General features: G+C 35.7%; 1 long non-coding RNA gene across 1 annotated transcript in view; it reads right to left on the reverse strand.

Moving 5' to 3' along the window:
* Nucleotides 1-387: 387 nt before the first annotated feature.
* LOC138817270 (uncharacterized) overlaps nt 388-20,045 on the reverse strand; it is a 39,622-nt gene continuing 19,964 nt past the window's right edge. The window contains exon 3 of the long non-coding RNA XR_011368794.1: nt 388-690. This is a non-coding gene — a long non-coding RNA (uncharacterized lncRNA). The remainder of the gene's footprint in view (nt 691-20,045) is intronic.

Raw genomic sequence — 20,045 nt, forward strand, 5'->3', positions numbered from 1 at the left:
CAGAGCTCCATCTACAATAAATGTAATTATTGCACTAAAATTGTTTGCATGTGTTTCTTTCCTGCACGGGGCTGTGTTCCTGTGCCATCTTAGTTGCCTTCATCTGTTCCTTTGCAGACCTTTCTTTGCCCATATCTTTGATTTAAATTTATCATGACACATTTTTAAACAATAGCAGGAAACCTCACTTATGACTTTAATTATAAAATGGTGTTATAAAATTATATCCACATTTTACTTTTGGCAAGCAGCCGTTCTCATTGAACACGAATATCTCAAGTTGGCCTCTGTAGTTCTTTTTGGTTGATTTCAATGCTTACTGTATGTAATTGATATAAAAACACAAGGTTTAGGAAGCAGTTATTGGAACTTGTTAAAAGAAGTAGCCACATTCATAAATAGTTTTATTTTGCTGTGTAACATGCCAAGAGAATTAACAACACACTTGGGGAAGATGGAAGAAATTCTAAATTTTCTTTTTAAAGAAAAACTGAAATATTCTGCCCTCATACTAACTGTTGGACTATAAAGTCTGAGTATTGTTTCTCTTCAAATCCCTACTGTGTTTAATAAAAAGAAATAAAGCAAACTAGACAGATATTCATATACTACTTAAATAAATCCATTGTCCTTCATTAGTGAAAAGCAGTCAAAATGTATCAGTCTTCTGATAAGTTTACCAGGAAAGGCCTAGGGAAAAAAAGGAAAAAAACTCATCATTGGAAACATCAAGTTCAATACTACCTGAAATCACTTCATTAAATGTTAAGCAGAAACTTTAAAATTAAGAACCAGTGATCGTTTTCTATTAATGTAGGCAAATTACTCCTCTTCTTCTAGATTAAAGACAAATGTAGTTCATAACGTGCATCAGTTTCTTCATTTGCATTTATATATACCAAAACCGTATTTCACAAAGCAAAGAACAAGAAAGAAAGGAGCCTCAACAAATTCTGTTTCTAGTCCTAATTTTAGGGACTGTATTTTGACAATAGATATTAATGAGTAATATGAACTCCAAAGCTTCTCCAAGACATCACTCCAATTTTTGAGTTGCTTACTACCTAACTTGAGCAATGCCAGGAAATAATGGAGCTAACTGGGGTGCTACCAACTCTATGAATGGGTAAAACAAAAGTATCATTGTAACTCAGGAAGGCCTTTGCTAAAAAGAGCATTTAGGCAAATGTAGATTATATAAAATGTAGCACACATGGGAACTGGTGATTTTGTGGTGATACACGAATGGATACCAAAATAATAAATAATAACAAAATTAATTGACACTAACAATCGACTTGGTCATGTACAGTATTAAATATGGCATCTTCTGGAGAAAGAACTGTCTCAGAGAAAGGGGATACAAATTAGAAAACTTAAGGGAATTATATTAATGTCCAGCAATGGAATGACATTTTTAAAGACAATTTAGTCTTCAAGCAGCCAAAGAACATGTTGAAGGAGTGAGGATCCCTAAAAGACGATAAGGATACACTCGCTTTGCTTCTCTCGCTTCTCTAGGCCCATCATATAACTTCTCACAACTCAGTGGTCAACAAGGCTAATCCAGAAGACTCTAGCATTGCATTCAGTGTGGAGTAGACACCCTAATACATTTTTAAACTCATAATAATAAATAGCTGCTAATAAACTATATATGTATATATACATATATGTAGTCTCTGTGAGTAGGTCATCATAGATTATCATCCTCTCCCATTTTATAAATATTCTTCTTTTTAAAATGAGAAAGTGAGGACAGGAATGGGATATAACTTTCCTAAGGTCATAAACTTAATAACAGATGAGCTGTGGCTGAAATATGTCTGCCCAGCCACCAAGGCCCATGGAATCTATGTCTTAGAAATTACCTGGAAAGACTTGATCTCAGGAAAGTTAAAAGCATATGACAAACCACCTACATTCTAGGATTAATACTTAACTATATATCCTTCCTCATACATTTGTCTATTCATCCACTTGTACATCCATAGAACTCTCTCTCATTTTGATGCATGTCAAAATAATCTGCAGGCCTCCGTATATATTACTCATAAACAATTTAGGATGCATATCATTAATTGGAATTTATTTATTTCCTTTACTGACAAACTTGCAATCTCATGTACAAATTTTTTGTGGACCAGTCAATTAGTTTAGGAAAAATGCCTCCTAGATTTGTGCAGCCTTTATCAAACTATAGCATGTTACCCTCCCCTAAGACTTCCATCTCCTTCTCCATCTCCACCCCATCCTACAACCAATGATTGTTCCTATTTTTTTTCTACCATAGATTATTTTGCCTGGCCTTGAAGTGTGTTCTTTAATACATAGTTCTGGGCTCTGTGCCAATCCACTGAAAGAGAGCCTTTATGTGCAAAGTTTAGGAATCTATGAACTTAACAAGCTCATCTGAAAATTCTTATGCACAGTAAAATTTGAGAGCCGCTGTACTCTGTCAGCCTACTTCTCTGCGTGCCAAGTGATATAATCTGTTTTATGCATGATCATCCTATGTTATACGAGCTAAGTGAGACTTTAATTCCAAGTAATTCTTCTAATTAGTCTTTATTCTCAATAATCATGTTCACAATAAATTACATCTATTTAAGGAACAGAACGATCTGATTTATATAAGTACTCCAGAAAGCAAGATGGAAGCTATGATTATGAAAAATGAGTCAAGAAAACAGTACTGTTATTGTTGGGAGGTAGGGTAAAAGAGAGATACTCTAGATCAATGAAAGATTTCTCTCATTGTTTCAAGCATGGATTAATCTTAGTCTTCTGTTTAACAAAAAAAATGCACTAGTCAAATATCTACAAGAGGTCCATTTTATAGCAAGTGGTAAAAATTAAAACTATCGAGCAAAAGAAAACATAGCAGCTTAGTTAACTGAAAAATATAACGTTGTTACAATAAAAATGTACAAAAATATAAGGGTACAGTTGTTGGCATGGAAGAATCAAAAGCCACCATCAGTACACAGCCTATGTCTTTGCAGATGTGGATGTGAAGGGAGGAGGGGCTCTAATTTCTTTCAAAGCATGCTCATGTTGGCCACCAATTACAATTGACTCACTCACAATGGTCTTAGCACTTGTAGTCATAAAAGGAAAGAGTACCCCCTTGCCAAAAATTCTTGAAAGCCACTTTGACCAGGGATTTATGGAACTGATTATGTAAAGAACCCTACTTGATGAATGAGATGACTCTGAATCCAGAGACATTAAGCAAAGAGAAGTGCTCTATCCAAGAAAGGGAACTAAAGGGTAACCAGGTAAAACCATAAGCACTGAGTACAAAAAAATCACACAACTTGGCCACAATAAAGAATTAAATGCAAGTAGACTACAATATTTGCCCTAGCAAAAGAAACACTGAGTGATACGCAATGTTTTCTCTCTGAAAATAGAATATTAAAACAAATCAACAATAATTGACTTGTGTATCAAAATAGTGACTGGAGAATATTTTTAATATTCCTGACAAAAAAAAAAGAAAGGATAAATATTTGGGTTGCTACACATATCAAGTATCCTAATGTAATACACATGTTGAAATAACACATGGTACCAAATAGATATGCACAATTATCTATCAAGTAAAACTAAATAAATAGCCAGGTGCCTGTAATCTTAGCTACTCAGAAGTCTGAGATGTGAGGATCATGGTTCAAAGTCAACTGGGCAAGGAAGTCCTTGAAACTCTTATCTCAAATTATCCACCAAAAAGCAGGAGATTGGCTCAAGTGGTAAAACCCTATGCTTGAGGAAAAAAAGAAAAAAGAAAGATCAGGGATATAGCACCCAGGCCCTAAGTTCAAGCCCCAGGACCAGAACAAACAAACAAACAACAGTACTTCCCTCAAATCACTGCTCTGACAGGAAAAACATCTCCAATCACAGAAACCAATGAATTTACAAATGAATACATGGGCACCTCCATAACTCAGATCTGATGCACAAGGATGACAGGGATCATACAGAACCCCACACATCCATTCTCATGATTGATATTGTCCAGGCTTCAAGAGAAACGTCTTCTACAGCTTTTCCCTGTGTCCTCAGAACAAAAGGCATATTTGTACAAATGCCAGGCAGCTTTGTCAGAGTTATAGTTAATTTTGAGGATCTAAGATCAAAATAATCGGGTAAGCAATAAAATAAAGTCACTTTTTCAAATATTTCCTCTGGGAAAAATGCATTCAACAGATGTTTACATAATGAAGAATCATTTTCTTTAATACCCACGTATTTGGTGTTTTCTTTCACTTCTCCAGGGCCAGTTCTTAAATCTACTGGTATTCATTAGTTAAGCTTGGTATTTTCAACAGTTACATAGGCAATGAGAGATATCTTGTGATATTATTGTATATTGTTCTTGAACTTATATACATACAGGCAGAGGTAAAATACATGAAGTGTGATACAGGTACTTTACACTGTCAATGGGTGAGTCATTGAGCAATAGAGTTGAAAATAAATTTGTTTTTATAAAAGCCTTTAATAAAATTCACTTTTAATCACATTTTCACAAATTAAATAACAAGAATATCCATTTGCTGCACTTTATATCTTGGTTATTAATATTTATGCTTTTAGATAAAAATAACTTGAAAATGAATAAATATTTCATCTGTAAATTTTTCCATTTACTTTCATTTATATTTTGGTGATGATTTGAGACTTTATATACTGATTACAATTGCATTTAATTTGCTAATCTTTGCAGTCCATTCAATACAAATACCACTCATTCAAACTCAATTTTTTTCTTTTTTGTTAATTTTATTATCTTTAAGTGGTTGTACAAAGGAGTTGCCATTCAATAAAGCAGTATGAGAATGCCTCTTGATTAATGTCACCTTTGAATCAGCATTCTCACCCGTCTCTTCAAACCCAATCAAACTCAATTTTGTAAAAGTTTTTTTTAATTTTTGTAAAAGTTTTGACAAAAATAATTGGTGATTTTGCTGAGATAAAGTCAAGAAAAATGAATTTTATAAATTAATATAATAATTATCGAATTCCATTTCATTATTTACCCAGATACCATTAATCCATCAGATCCATCATCTTTGACATTTTGTAGAATTGAAATCAAATTTTTTAAAACAGGAAGATGAGATATTTTCATTTACAGTGTTCTATCTTGATTTATTATTCTGAGTTCTAATGACTTAGGCAAATTCCAGTTAAATAGACTACAGATACAAAAGTATGTGGGTTAAAAAAAAGAAAGAGATAAAGGATAATATAGGGTGAAGAGAAATTGATGCTTGTGTGGGTATAAGGCATACAACCAAATCTCCCATAAGAATTCACAGCTGGAAAGTGGCATCCACCATCAAGGAAAAGACAAAGTAGTGATGTTAGGCAATGAGGAGATAAAGTAACCTCAAATAGGCCTGCATAAAGAGAATGGTTGGCAAATTTCTCCCTTTTATGAAAAAGGGCCAGAAAAACAAAACATCTTGGCTCGGGGATGTACCAAAGAAGCCTACGTTTTTCAAAAATGTTGGATACTCTTAAAGAAAACTTTCCTGTAAGAAATGTCTGAGCAATTCTATTCTAATATACTCAAGGCATGCCAGAATTCTATGCTGATTGAAAAAGTTTGCCCAGAATATTAGGTAGAGGCAAAGAAAATCTCCTGTGTAGGCTACATACAACAGGAGCTCACACACGTGCACATACATACACACACACACACACACACACACACACACACACACACACACTTTTTTTAATTAAACCTTGGTGAAGATAAACCTACATTCAAAAAGTCTAGATTCAACAAGGAAACCATATAATATCAAAGAAACTTAGCAGATACAACAAACTGGAGTATGTATCATACCAAGAATTTGAGATAATATGATAATCTGAGAAAGATTAGGAAAATGATATGTTTTTAAAAAGAGCTAAGGAAAACTGGAAACCATAATGAAAGAACAGAAAACCCTGGGAAAAACATCACTGAAGTTGTAGAGAAAGACAAATGACCATGAAACTAAATTTCAGTGGATGGGTTAAAACACAGATTCGTTAAATTGAAAAAAGAAAATACTACTTAGAAACTAAAGAAGAGTTAATTACTCGGAGACAAATAAGAAAAGATAAAGTGTGTGGGAAAACATACCAGGATGAAGGATCTGGCTTTTTGTAAAACTGGAGATCCAGAAACAAAGAATAAAAGTGATGTTTGAAAAGGTGATTGAGGGGGCTAGGAATGAGGCTTAATGGTAGAATGCTTGACTAGCATGCATGAAGCCCTGGGTTTGATTCCTCAGTTTCACATAAACAGAAAAAGCCAGAAGTGATGCTGTGGCTCAAGTGGTAGAGTGCTAGCCTTGAGCAAAAAAAAGCTCAAGGACAGTGCCCAGGCCCTGAGTTCAGGCTCAGGACTGGCAAAAAAAAAAAAAAAAGATGATTGCTGAAATTTTCCCAGAATTGACAAAAGTCTTTAAAGAAGCACAAAATTTGTGAGCACAAAATTTGTGATTCATTCCTACACACATTTTTAAATTTATAAGTGCATAAATAAACCCATACCTACATGTGTATTAACAACTCTAAAGAACAAAAAAAAAAAAAACAAAGAGAAAGTTTTACATAGAACAAATGGGGAGAACAGAAATACGAAAATTCTTGCTGGGGAAATTTATAAATGTAATCAAAGACTGGTGGCCTAACTGAATGTAACATAATATCAAAAGAATCAAAAAATCACTTCATCTCCAAATCAATCCACAATTCTAATCAAATTCTCTAACAAAATTTAAATTACTTTTCTTAACATACACGAATTATACATTGTGATATTTCCTAACTGCTTGTAATGTCCTGTGATCAAATTCATTCCCTCTATTAAGCAATTTTATTCTACCACTTTTTTAACAGTTTAAAGTCATATTAAGTATTTTAATCATACTCATCCTATATCACCCTCTTTTTTGGTTTCGAGTTCTTTGTTAGTTTTGTTTTTTGGCTTTCCTAGCAAATACTTGAGCCATGCTTCCAGCCTTTTAGTCTTTTAGGTAACTTTTTAAATAGAGTATCACATTTTTGTCTATTACCAGATTGGACCTTGATCCAACCAACTATGGTCTCCTCCATAGCTCTACCCACAGACATGCATCACCATACTAAATTTATTGAATTTACTTTTTGACCATTCTGACCTCAACTAGCAATTCTCCCAATCTCCCTGAGAAGTATCCAGCCCTCAAGTAGCCAAGATTACAGATGGGAGCCACTGTTCCCAGCTCATTCTCTCGTTTTTCCCTTCCCCATTCCACTGGTAATCCCTCAAAAAAAAGTCTGCTTTTTACATATATGCCATATTTTAGGTATTTAGGTTTAGATTCTTACATTTAGATTCTTTATATGATATGGTATTTGTCTTTCCAAGTCTGGCTCCAAATCTATTCATTTTCTGGAGAATGAGATATTTTTATTCCTTACAGTTGAATAATACTCCATTGTATACATATTACATTTTATTTATCTCATCTGTTGATAGACACATATACCAATTCATGCTTGTAAATACTGCTGCAATAAACATGGATGTTCAGGTAACTTTATTGTATGCTTATTTACATTCCTTCAGATATATGTCAATGAGTAGTACAGCAGTAATATATGATAGTCTTATTTTTTACTTTTTTAACATTTTTATTATTATTATCTTTAAGTAGTTGTACAAAGAATTTCCCATTGTACAAAACAGTATATGAATACAAGGTGTCTGACAACATTGTCACCCATTGCTCCTAATCCATCCCTTCTCTCACTTTTTTTAAAAATTGAGATTAGGTGATTACATAAATTTCATGTATTTCACAGTATTATGGAGTAGTGATACTTAAAGTCACAAACTATTTTTGACATTTTTAAGGAACCTCCATAGTAATTTCCATAATGGCTATACTAATTAACACTCCTACCAACAGTGTAAAGGGTTCCTTTTCCCTGCATCCTGACAAGCATTTGTTTCTTTTTTTTTTTTTAGGTTTTTTTTTTAATTGTGAAAATACTATACAGACGGGTTACAATTACATGGGCAAGATAATGAGTACATTTCTTATCAAGCATTGTAGCCTCCTCCTTTGTTTCCCCTTCCCATCCCTTCCCATCCTCCCTCCGCCCCCACCCCCACCCAATCCTCCTCCCCGCCCCACCAAAGTTGTAAAGTTCATTTTAGACATAAATTTCTTAATGAAGGCCATTCTGACTGAGGTGAGATAAAATCTCAGTGTTTTGATTTCCATTTCCTCTGTGATTAAGAATGTTGAGTATTTCTCATGTATTTATTGGCTTTTTGTATTGCTTCTTTTGAAAACTGTATGTTTATTTGCCTATTATTAATTGGATCATTTGTTATTTATTAATTGGATTATTCATTATTTTGGTATTATTGATCACATCTGATGAATAGCTGGTAGAGATTTGCTCAAATCTGTAGGCTGTGTCTTCAACCCAATGTTTGTTTCCTTTGACAGGTCAAAGCTTTTAATTTGATACAATATCATTTGCCAATTCTTCCTTTTATTTCCTCAGCTTTTGAAGTCTTATTCAGAAAGTCATTTCCTATGCCTGAATCCTACAACGGTGGGTTAGTGGGCATGAATTTCTTGAATTTGGTTTGGTTTTAATTTCCCCTTCAATTATGAATGTTAGTTTTGCTGGACAGAAATTTATACTGGAAATTATTTTCTTTTAGAGCTTGAAATACATCATTTGGTGCCTTTCTGATTTTTAGAGTTTCTATTGAAAAATCTATTATTCTGATTTTTTTTCTTTATATGTGACTTGATCCTTCTTTGTTGAAGCTTTCAATACTTTTTTCTTACCATGTATAATTTAACTATAATTTTAATTATTTTAATATTATTTAACTGTAGTATTTTAACTGTAATATTATTAGAGATTTTCTTTTCTGGTGTTCTAAATGCCTCCTGTACTTGGAGGACCACTTATTTTCTAAGGTTTAAGAACTTTTCACTGTTATTTTATTGAATATATTTTCAGTGCCTTTAGTTTGCACCTGATTTCCCTTTTCTATGCCAATGTTTTCTAAGTTTTGTCTTTAATAGTATCCTAGAGGTCATAGGTTTTTTTTTCCTTTTGTATTTCCTAATTTTTTTTTGTATTTGTCTGAATGTTCTAATTCATCTAGCTTGTCTTCAAACCCTGATATCCTGTCTTCTACTCAGTCCAGTCTATTGGTAAGGCTTACAACTTAGTTCTTTATTTTACAGAGCTTTCAATTTCTAAAACTTTTTTTTTAATTTAATTTTATTTTATTTGAGAACATACTGTACAGAGGGGCTACAATTACATGGGCAGGATAATGCATACATTTCTTACCAAGCATTGCAGCCTCCTCCTTTGTTTTTTTTTATTTTTTTTATTTTTTTTTATTTTTTTATTTTTTTTATTTTTTACCCAGATTTCTTTATTGAGTTCTTTAATATCCTAAACTCCAGTATTTCATTCAGCTGTTGGTATCTTCTTAGAATTTATCCAAGTGTCATTTGCATCTTTTTTACTTTCATTGATCATCCTTAAAATCATTCTTTTGAATTCTTTGAGATTTCATCCACTTCACTATCATTAGAGTCTGTCATTGTGGAATTATTGACTTTGGAAGAGTCCTGTGGCTATTTTTGCCATATTTCTTGTGTGTCACTCCTTTTGTACCAGTTTCAGGTCCCTTGTTCCTTCCACTCCCCTTCTTTTCTTTTAATAAATTCATTTAATGCAATTCCATTCCATGTTACAGCTAACTTTTTACTTCTTTTTTTTTTTTTTTTGTCAGTCATGGGGCTTGAAAACTTTTTACTTCTTGTGAAAATACTGCAAGTGACTTTTGCTTGCTCAAATGGGGAACAGAAGACATATAGTCATGCTACCTGGCATCATTCTAATATCAATGGTACTCCAACATGATAGAGATCATACAATGATTCTCCAACTCATTTATGCTCTCACTCTTGCAGATGACTATTTCTGTATTTCTCCTCTTCAAACTGCTAAGTTTTCTCCCTTCATTTTCACTTGGGAAATGGCAAACACCCCTATGTTATGAGGACAATAAAGAATCAAAAGTAAGAATGTGGGAGTGCAGTTATTATTCATAATAGCCAAAATATGGAAACAACCTAAATGTTGTTCAATGTTTAAATAAAGAAAATGTGGTATACACATATACTCACACACTAGAATGTTATTCCATTTTAAAAGAAGAAAAGCATTCCATTTTCTGTAACACAGATGGAGCTGTACAACTGTGCTAAGCTAAGTAAGCTAATTACAGAAAGAGAAATACTTATTTATATGCATAATTTCAAATAACTGGACTCATAGAAGCTCAGAATAGGAAGAATAGTGGGTACCAGGATCCTGGGGGAGGAACAGAATAGGGTAATATTCATAAAAGGGAATTAATGTTTAGTTATGCAAAATAAGCAGGTTCTAAAGGTCCAGTGTCCAGCATGGTGACAATAATTAACAATTTTATATTATATACTTGAATATTGCTAAGCAGATAGATTGGGGGGAGCAGATAGATTGTCAGGCATGGGCTTGAACTCTGAGCCTGGGTACTGTCCCTGTGTTCTTCAGCTAAGGCAAGCACTCTACCCACAATGCCACCTTCAGTTTTCTGGTGGTTTATTGGAAATAAGAGTCTAATGGACTTTCCTGACTGGGCCGACTTTGAACTGCGATCCTCAGATCTCAGCCTCCTGGGTAGCTAAGATTACAGGATTGCAGCACAGCCTCAGATAGATGTTTTAAAGCAGATAAAATTCTGTATAGCTCTCATTACACACACACACACACACACACACACACACACACACACACACACACACACACACACACACACACACACACACACACCAAAATCCAACTATACACAGGTAATAGATACATAATTACTTAGAAGATGGTAAACATCTCACAGTGTAAATGTATATCTGAACATCAAGTTGTCTGCCTTAAATATATGCAACTTTTTGTGTCAAAATATTAATAAAGTTATTAAGGAGAAAAAATAAACACAAACTTAAGAATGAGGGGGAAAGATTTCTTTGTTTAGACAAACCTTTTTTGTCAAGCATTGTATCTCATTGTGTACACAATGAGATTCCTAAGTTGAAAGAAAGTTGAGAGTTATTACTGCTTTTACAAGTCTGAATCTTGGCCTGAGGATAGAGAGTAATTGGGACATTAAAGATGAAAGAATCACTGAGGTTCAAATAAAACAAGCAAAGAAAAAAGAAATGAGGAGAAATAATTGTTAAGTCTAGGAAAAGCAGAAGTTTACATAACAAAGTCTATTTCTACTTAGTACACTATGTGACTTGACTGTGAATGACATTTAGTCAAAATAAATGCTAAATTTTTCTTTTTTAAAAAATATTCTTGTGACTTCAAATAGCTTCTGAGGATCAATATTCTAGAAGCTGCATGAAGGTGCCAGGCCTCTCAGGAAGCTATAGTCAAAGCCAGATGAAGCTGCAGAACTCCCAACAGTTTAACTAGAACCAGAGTATCCAACTCCTACATGACTTCCTCCCCTGAACGCTGGTTGGAGACCTCAGTTCTCCATCTTGGGGTCTTTCCTTGAGATTGTTTGAGTGTCCTCCTGACATAACAACTGGCTTCTCCCAGAGCAAGTTATCAAAAATAGAAGCACAAACAGAAAAGACAAAATAAAAGCTGGAATGTCCTTTATAATCAGCATCAATCATGATACCATTACTTGCAAATTTTTTAATCTGTTAAAATCAAAACACTAAATCTTGCCCACTTCAGTAAAGGAGATTAGCTTCTACTTCTTGAAGAGAGAAATATCAAAGAATTGGGGGCATTTTTTAAAATAAATACAACTATTAAGACATAAAATCCAAAGAAAATATGTATATAATTACTGAGAAACTTTAGCAAGGTTACCAAAGGCAATATACAAAAACCAAGTGCAATTTTATGCCAGAGTAATAGTTAGAGAATATATTTTAAATATATGATAATTGATAGGAAGACTCAACTTTTTTTCTTTAGGATTAATAGTTTATTGTTGCCCTTTCTGGGAAGACTCAACTTTAAAAAAAAAATCAGTTGCACCTAAATCAGCCTATAAATTTTCATCATACTTGGTACAGTAATCCTAAATTAACTCAACTGGAATAATGTCAGCCTTGTGTAAGGCCTTAGTTCCTTGGCAGGATAGCTTCTGTAATGTAGGTTTCCTGTAAATAGACATCAAAATGTCATTCATCTGGTAAGAGATGAAATGCAGCTTTGTCTCTGAACTTGGAAACCCCAATTTGTTTCTAGAATAACCCAGATGTATAGTCTCTAAACAATTGAGGGTTAATACTTAAAAATGCTCCTAGCCACCAGCAAGTGTGAACAGCCAATAGAACTGGGTTGGTGGAGTCCAGTTGTCAGCAAGCCAGGAAAAAAGCAGACCAATCACTTTTGGAATGACATCAAGCAGCCTCATGTGAGGACAAACTGAACTGCTGCTCTCTTATTGCATTGTTGTAACCAGACACATGAATTCTCTTGTTGAGTGGGAAGACACTGAGCATGACCAGAAGACAAAGGAGCAGGGAATCGTTTATCACCTACAGAAGAAAGAACAGTGGAGTTTCTTGCAAAGCAATAGTCTCCCTGAGGAAAGGAAGCATGGATCCTTTAAGCAGAGATTCTATACATATCCTAATAGGCAAGCATATGTGTGCATGGTCACACTACTGAGCATGCTCAGTTTAATCTCCATGTTCAAAGGGAGAAAATGGCTGGTAGATTTCTGGGCATACTCAGCACAGGGTCTTAGGTCACGTGTTCAAAAGGAAAGATGGTAGACAGGAACCTTCTGAGCATATTCAGCTCTTCTAGATGCCTAAAGGAATGAATCAATGATGTTGACTGGTCACTTTGTCAATTTCTCCAAAATAGTTGAAGCATTAAAAAAAAAAGTCACACTTGGATGGTGCCTTAATGTAGCCCTAAGAACACACTAGAAAATTTGCCAATAAGAAGGAGATTTGCCAACTGTAAATATATTTTTGCATTTCCTGTAGACAAGATTCTAGGACTGGCAGTCAGCATATTTCCTTGGTTATTCCGGGTCTGGAGCAAAGGATAATGCATATAGGTTGCTAAGGGCAACCTATACATGAACTTTACCTACTTTTGACACTGCCTCTTTAGTAAATCTTTACTTTTCTATAGCATAACTCTTAGATGAGTAAATTAACAGTCTTCTCTAAGGACAAATCTTAACAGTTCTTAAGTTCTCAACCTTGATTATACCTTAGAGTCACCTGCAGAGATTTAAAAACACTAATTCCTGAGTCCCACCTCATATATGGTTGTATTATAATTATCATAGGTTGTGGCCTGGGTATTGGGGATTTCATAAAAGCTCTCCAGGCAATTTGAATATGCAAGAAAGTTTAAGAGCACTGCTGTAGAACTGTTTCAAGGACTGCCCCAGGCACCCACAAGATTTCTTTCCTTTGAGGGTTCACATTCATTCCAGGAACAGCATAACTGATCTGCTTAAACCAGAGTTCCTTCCCAGCCTGCTGAATTGCTCTTAGTATCTAATTTGATTTAAATTCTTCTCCAAGTGTCAATCAACTTCAGGCTTGAGGTCCTTTTTTCATCATAATGGATTTGGTGGGAAAAACTGCACTTGGCTGAGCTGGAAATTGTAATAGTCTCCATTTGTTGTTACAACAGTACACATATCCTTTTTTGTTTGTTTGTTTGTTTGGCCGTACTGGAATTCAGGACTTCATGCTTGCTATGCAGATGCTCTCCACACCTCCAGTCTTTTCTTTACATATATATTTTTAATTTTTTAATTCTCTTTAAGTAGTTGGACAAAGAGTTACAGTTTAACAAAGCAGTTTGTGAATACAGTGCATCTTGATCGATGTTACCCCTTTCAACATTCTCACCCACCCCTCCCCACACTCTTCTTAATTTTCTAAGATATACACTGAATTCTTGACTGCATTCCCTTGCTCTTCTCCTCTTCTACTCCATTCCCCTTGACCCCACCCTTTCAAATACTCACTTCTTAGTGTTTATTGTGTTGAGCATTGACTTTGCCTTTCTAAGGAATTACACTATTTTCATTTTTCTCTAGAGTCTACGATGTGTCAATTGCTTTGCAGGTAGGGTCTTGCTTTATACCTGGGCCAGCTTGGGCTGTAATCCTCTTCCTTATGCTTCCCCGTGTCACTGGGGACAACAGTTGCATGCCTCTGAGTTCAGGGGGTGTATTTCTCCTGTATCTGGGATAACAGTCATGTGCCACTATACCTAACCACTGGCTGAGAGAGAGATTTGGAAACTTTTCTGCTCAAGCTGGCCACAAACCACAATCACTGGATCTCTACCTCCCAGGTTGTTAGGATGACAGGCTTGAGCTACTACTGCCAGATGACTGCCTCTTATTCTTGCCGTTTATGATAGTCACTTAGAAAATTTACACTGTTTCTGCTCCACCCAAAATCAAGTGAGACACCATCTGTGAGCACTGTGTCTTTAAATGCCTGTTCCCCATCTCCATGTGATTCCAAGGTCAGTTGAGCTAAGGTCAAGAACAAAAGACAGCGTTTTTTGTTTTGTTTTGTTTTGTTTTTATCACTCCAAGTGTGGGCTCAGGAACTTGTTAGGCACAGAATTCATATTTCAGCAAGCTTAGCCAGGTGCCTTGTACAACATGAAAGTTTGAGAAGCACTGTTCTAATCCCTACCCCAGGCTACACCTGGTATGGACCACAGCTGAACATCAAACATGTCGGCACATATGGTATTTGCTGCAGGAACTGAAATTGGATGCAAAGAGCAAACACCTAAACTTCGTGATATAAAAGAGATTTTTCAAAATACCAAAAAAAAAAAAAAAAAGATGGGAGAAAAGAAAACTTGAAGAGGCAGGTGGGGAAAGCAGGAGAGAACAAATAACTTCTCTGTGTGTCAAGGAGAAATAAAGAACTCCAGGGGGTAATCAGTAAAAATTAGAGTGTCAGAGAAGACCTGCCTTAAAAGACAAAAATCAAACAAGACAGCAAAATTGCCTCTCATCGGTTTGGGGCCAGGGGTAACACTATACGCACTGTATGGCTTTGGAGGTTTTGTAAAAGGAATGTGGAAAGGATTTATCCTAGCTGTAACCATCTACTGTAAATAACATGCCACTAAAAGTGATAACTTAAAAGCCAATGAAACATCTTCCTCTTTTCCTGTTCAGTAGTATAATTAAAGCTAATATGCAGCTGCGTATAGTCAATTCTATAACTTACCAATGGATTTATCAATGCAATCGTAAGTCAAAGAAATCTTTTTGAATTTTAAAAGCCAATTGCACCAGGTGCTGGTAGCTCACATCTGTAATCCTAGCTACTCAGGAGACTGACATCTAAGGATCACGGTTCAAAGCCAGCCCCGGCAGGAAAGTCCATGAGACTCTTATCTCCAATAAAGCACTAGAAAACCGGAAGTGGCACTGTGGCTCAAGCAGTAGAGCACTTGCCTTGAGCTGAAGAGCGCAGGAATGGTGCCCAACCCCAGAGTTCAAGCCCCACAACCAACAAAAATAAAATAAAACAAAAGCCAATTGCATGCATACAACATTTCCTTCCCCCTCCTCAAAGCTTCCAGGGAATTGTGGGAAGAGAAAGTCATGTCCATCCACAGACGAAAAATTATTGGTACCATCCTTCTGCTGCAAACAGTACAACAACCACCTTCCAACTTCTAAAAAGTGTCTGCTAGCACATAGAATAGGATAAAAGGAGAGTAAATCCAATGCCACTTGCAACATAGATGACAATATAGTTCAGCAGCCAACGTGTCTCTGGTCCCCTGTAGAGCCTGTTTCAAGGTATACTATTTAGCAACATTCCACAGATTTTCCTTTTTGGATTTTTATGTTTGTTCGTTGTTGTTGTTGTTTTGTTTTGTTTTTTGAGGAGTTTTTTTGCCAGTCCTGGGGCTTGAACTCAGGGCCTAGGCACTGTCCCTAAGCTTCTTTTGCTCAAGGCTAGCACTCTACCATTTGAGCCACAGTGCTACTTCTGACTTTTTCTGTTTATGTTGTACTGAGGAATCAAACACAGGGCTTCATGCATGCTACGCAAGCACTCTACCACTAAGCCACATTCCCAGCCACCACAGATTTTCTAATTGAGCAAATTGGACCAGGGCCTGATATTTTGCTTTTCTAACATGCCAGTGTATCCTGATGCTTTTGGTCCCAGAAGTATATGTTGTAAACCACTTCATAACAGAATGTAAGGAACAGCCATAGCCTAGAGTAAAGAAATTGGAACTCTCACTGAGTATCATATAAATCCCAAATCTGCTTCTTTCAAAATATATCAAACTTGCCCTAGGCAAGTTAATTAACCTTTCTTTGTCTCCATTTCTTTATTTGTAAAAAGCAGACAATAGGCCTATTTGTTAGAGTTGTTACAAAGATTACAAATAATTCATACAAATGGCACCTACCAGTGCTCAGCAAACAGTCATCTCAGTGTCAAATATTAATATCAGTGAATGTTGAAGACAAAAATTATGTTGGTAATACTATGCAAGCTTTACTTTGCATAAAACATGCTTCCTGAACAGACCAGAAGAAAAGAAGGGAGGCAGGAAAAGAGAGAGAATGGAGGGAGGGAAGGAGGAAGGGGCTAAACATAATCTTTATTCAGTTGTTTTATTGTAAATACAATTATTAATCTCAAATACTACATATGAAGCAATAATCCATCAAAACATAAAAAAGTATTTCTATGACTTGTCACATATCACTGAAGGAATACGTAGTATTTTATAACAATATTTTGTTGTTACAACAGACTCAAAGGACATTAGCTCTTTAAAGACACCTTTATACCTTGCAATTATTAATCAGAGATTAATAATCTATTTGCGGTCTCAAAGGGGAGAAGTACCTGCCTAGAAAGCATAAGGCTCTGAGTTCAAATCCTGGTACTGACAAAAACAGGAAAGAAGGAAGGGAGAAAGGAAAGAAGAAGAAAAGGAGGTTAAAAAAGGAAGGAAAAGGGAAGGACAAGGAAGGAGGGAGTGATGAATACTGAAGCAGGAAGTAGAGAGAACACATAGAGGAAACCAAAATAAGGCAATGAAGACACAAGATGAGCATCACTGCCTCTAGAGCTGGGTGTCCAAGCCAACAAAAGCCAATGTCTGGGACACTATACCTAGAAGCAGCTACAAATATTTAGAAATAAATGCTTAAAAATGGCAAACCACGAGGTGAAAAGAGGAGGAGGAAGAGGAGGAGGAAGCAGGCAAGTCAAGGGAGCAGGCCTTGCCTTGCCTTGCCTAAAGATGCAGAAGCAAGAGTTTAGATTTATCTGCAAGGTTTTTTTTTTAATGTAGTATTTTCTTCCTCTGAGAATACCACAAATTAGACTCTTGGCTTTCCATCATCTCACCCCATGCTCTTCTAACTGGATCCTAGTTTATCTCAAATCCTCTGTCCAAGTCAAACCCAGTGCTCACAAGTTTCCCTCAGAACATAGTCTAGTGTGCAGTAGCCTAAGCCTGTGTTAACACTAGTGGATCCAATCAAAACAACTCCTCTTCTTGCTGAATCCTTTCCACTTTGCAAAACCAAATCAAAAGCCCATCTTCTCTGCTTTCTCAAGACAAAATTTAATTTCTCTTCCTTATATGCTTATTTAGCTTCTTTCTAGCCATTCCTTTAGCATACAATATCCTGCCTTGTGGTAAGGTGCATGGCTACCAGCCTGATTGGTTGATCCTACATTGACTTAAGGCACCCAATCACCTTTCTGTATATGGGATGACTACAGGGTTCTCAACACCCACCATTCTCCTTCAGATCAAGATGTCTAGCTATAAGCACTAAGAGATAGTCCCTGGGAGCTTTCTCTGGTGGCTGGATTGTGTTAGCCCTTTCAAAGGGTTAAAAAAAAAACACCACTGTGGAATAAATGCCTCATTGAACAGATCTCAACTAATGATGGCTATAGAATGCTGGAATAATATTCCTAACTCCTTTATACTTTGTACAGGGACAGAAGAACAACTCTAGACATAAAGTGATGGAGTGGTTTCCATTAAGTTTGAGCCCCACTTATCTTGAGCAATAACTTGTTCTTTAGTGTACTCATCTCATACTTTTCCTGTCTCACTCTTCCTGTTAATGATTATTGGAATCATCTAGCAAATAAATACTTTCCCTGGAATCTTGGTCTTTCTGAAGTCTACCTGGATGAAAATAGGCTAAAAAGATGCTCAACCAATATCAATAGTAAGTTAGATCAATTCACATACAGGCAAGATAAGAAAGAGATTACTCCAGCTGAGGTGACTAAATGTTAGGGTGAATTTTTCCGAAGCAAAAAGAAATCCAGGGTTCTTCCTAACTCAGAAGCTACAGGCCACAGAATGAAGAACTTAACAGCAGTTCTATCTTTAAGATGTATGCACAGACATGGTTAAATATAACATATGGACAGCATGGAATCGTCTAACATCATCCATGTTGAAGACACAAAATAAAACCATCCCTTCAGAAATCAAAAACAAACTAACAAGAGGAGTAGGTTGGATGAAAAAGATTATTATAACAATGAGCTTTCCCCCGTGAAGTCTTCAGAAATCCCTCATGAAGTTTTCTTTGTAGAAATATTATACTTTTATATACTAGCTACAAAGAAATTCATATATTAAAGTTGTCTTGAAATTATAGAACTAACACTTAACTAACATGTATTGAAATATGCCAGAAAATATACAGGAATATACCAGAGATCCCTCAATCTTAGGAGTAATATTGTGTTGAATTTTCCTTTTGCTCAGTTTATGAAAACTCAAAATCTGAGAACTTTTGAGACAAGGTGGGCAATGTACAGTTACATAAAGAAAGTATTTTTTCTTCTCTTTTTGTCATTTGTTCACTTATCTGTCTTTGGGAGGGTAAGGGGGCACAGAAATGGAGGTACAAAGGGTGAACAAATGCAGCAGTGGTACTCACTATACACTATGTTGAAAATACACTATTCAATTTGTGGGTGGGGATGAGAGGGGAAAACTGGGAGAGAATGAGGGTAGCATTGTCCAAAAAGAAACATACTAGTTCCCTCTTTGTGTAACTGTAACCTCTTTGTACATCACTTTTGTAACAACAATTTTTAAAAAATTTCAAAAATGAAAGGTCTTGGGAGGGGGGTAAAATTGGGTGGGGGGAGGGGGGAGGCGGGGAAGGGAAGTGAAGGGTAAACAAAGGAGGAGGCTGCAATGCTTGGTAAGAAATGTATGCATTATCCTGCCCATGTAATTGTAGCCCCTCTGTACAGTATGTTCTCAAATAAAATAAAATACAATTAAAAAAAATAAAACAAAGAATGCAGTAAAAAAAAAAAAAAAGAAAGGTCTTATTGTCCTAAGCCAGACATGATGGCATACTCTTGTAATCTCAGCTACTTAGGAAACTAGGAGGATCATAGTTTGAGGCCAGACAAAAAGTTAGCAAGACCACATCCAAAAAAATAACTAAAGCTAAAAAGGACTGGAATATGGCTCAATAGAGCACCTGCCTAACAAACTTAAGGCCTGAACTCAAATGTCAATACATTTTATTTCTACTACATACTTATATCAGGTATAATTTTGCTTCACATTATCACTAGAGATCCAAGCTGAGAGTGGTACATTTGTCCTACTGTAATGTCCCAAAAGCAAATCTTCACACTTTTTTTCATAACGGCAAAAGAAAGGCTGGAAAGATCAGCATTGGAAATTCAGTGTTTCTACCCTGAAGTGAAAACACGTGCTTACTATCTACCTTTCACTGGACAGTGTTGTCACGGAGCTTCAAAGCAACAGGGAATTTCAATCATCCATGTGCATAGAAGTTTAGGTGAATCACATATTGGAGAACATTTGCTATATTAATATAATTGAAGTGGGCTGAACAAGGGAAGCCCTAGAATCTATGGATATATTGC

The sequence above is a fragment of the Dipodomys merriami genome, unplaced genomic scaffold (assembly GCF_024711535.1).
Source record: "Dipodomys merriami isolate MVZ:Mamm:240054 unplaced genomic scaffold, mDipMer1.0.p SCAF_7, whole genome shotgun sequence".
In the NCBI taxonomy this organism is placed as follows: domain Eukaryota; kingdom Metazoa; phylum Chordata; class Mammalia; order Rodentia; family Heteromyidae; genus Dipodomys; species Dipodomys merriami.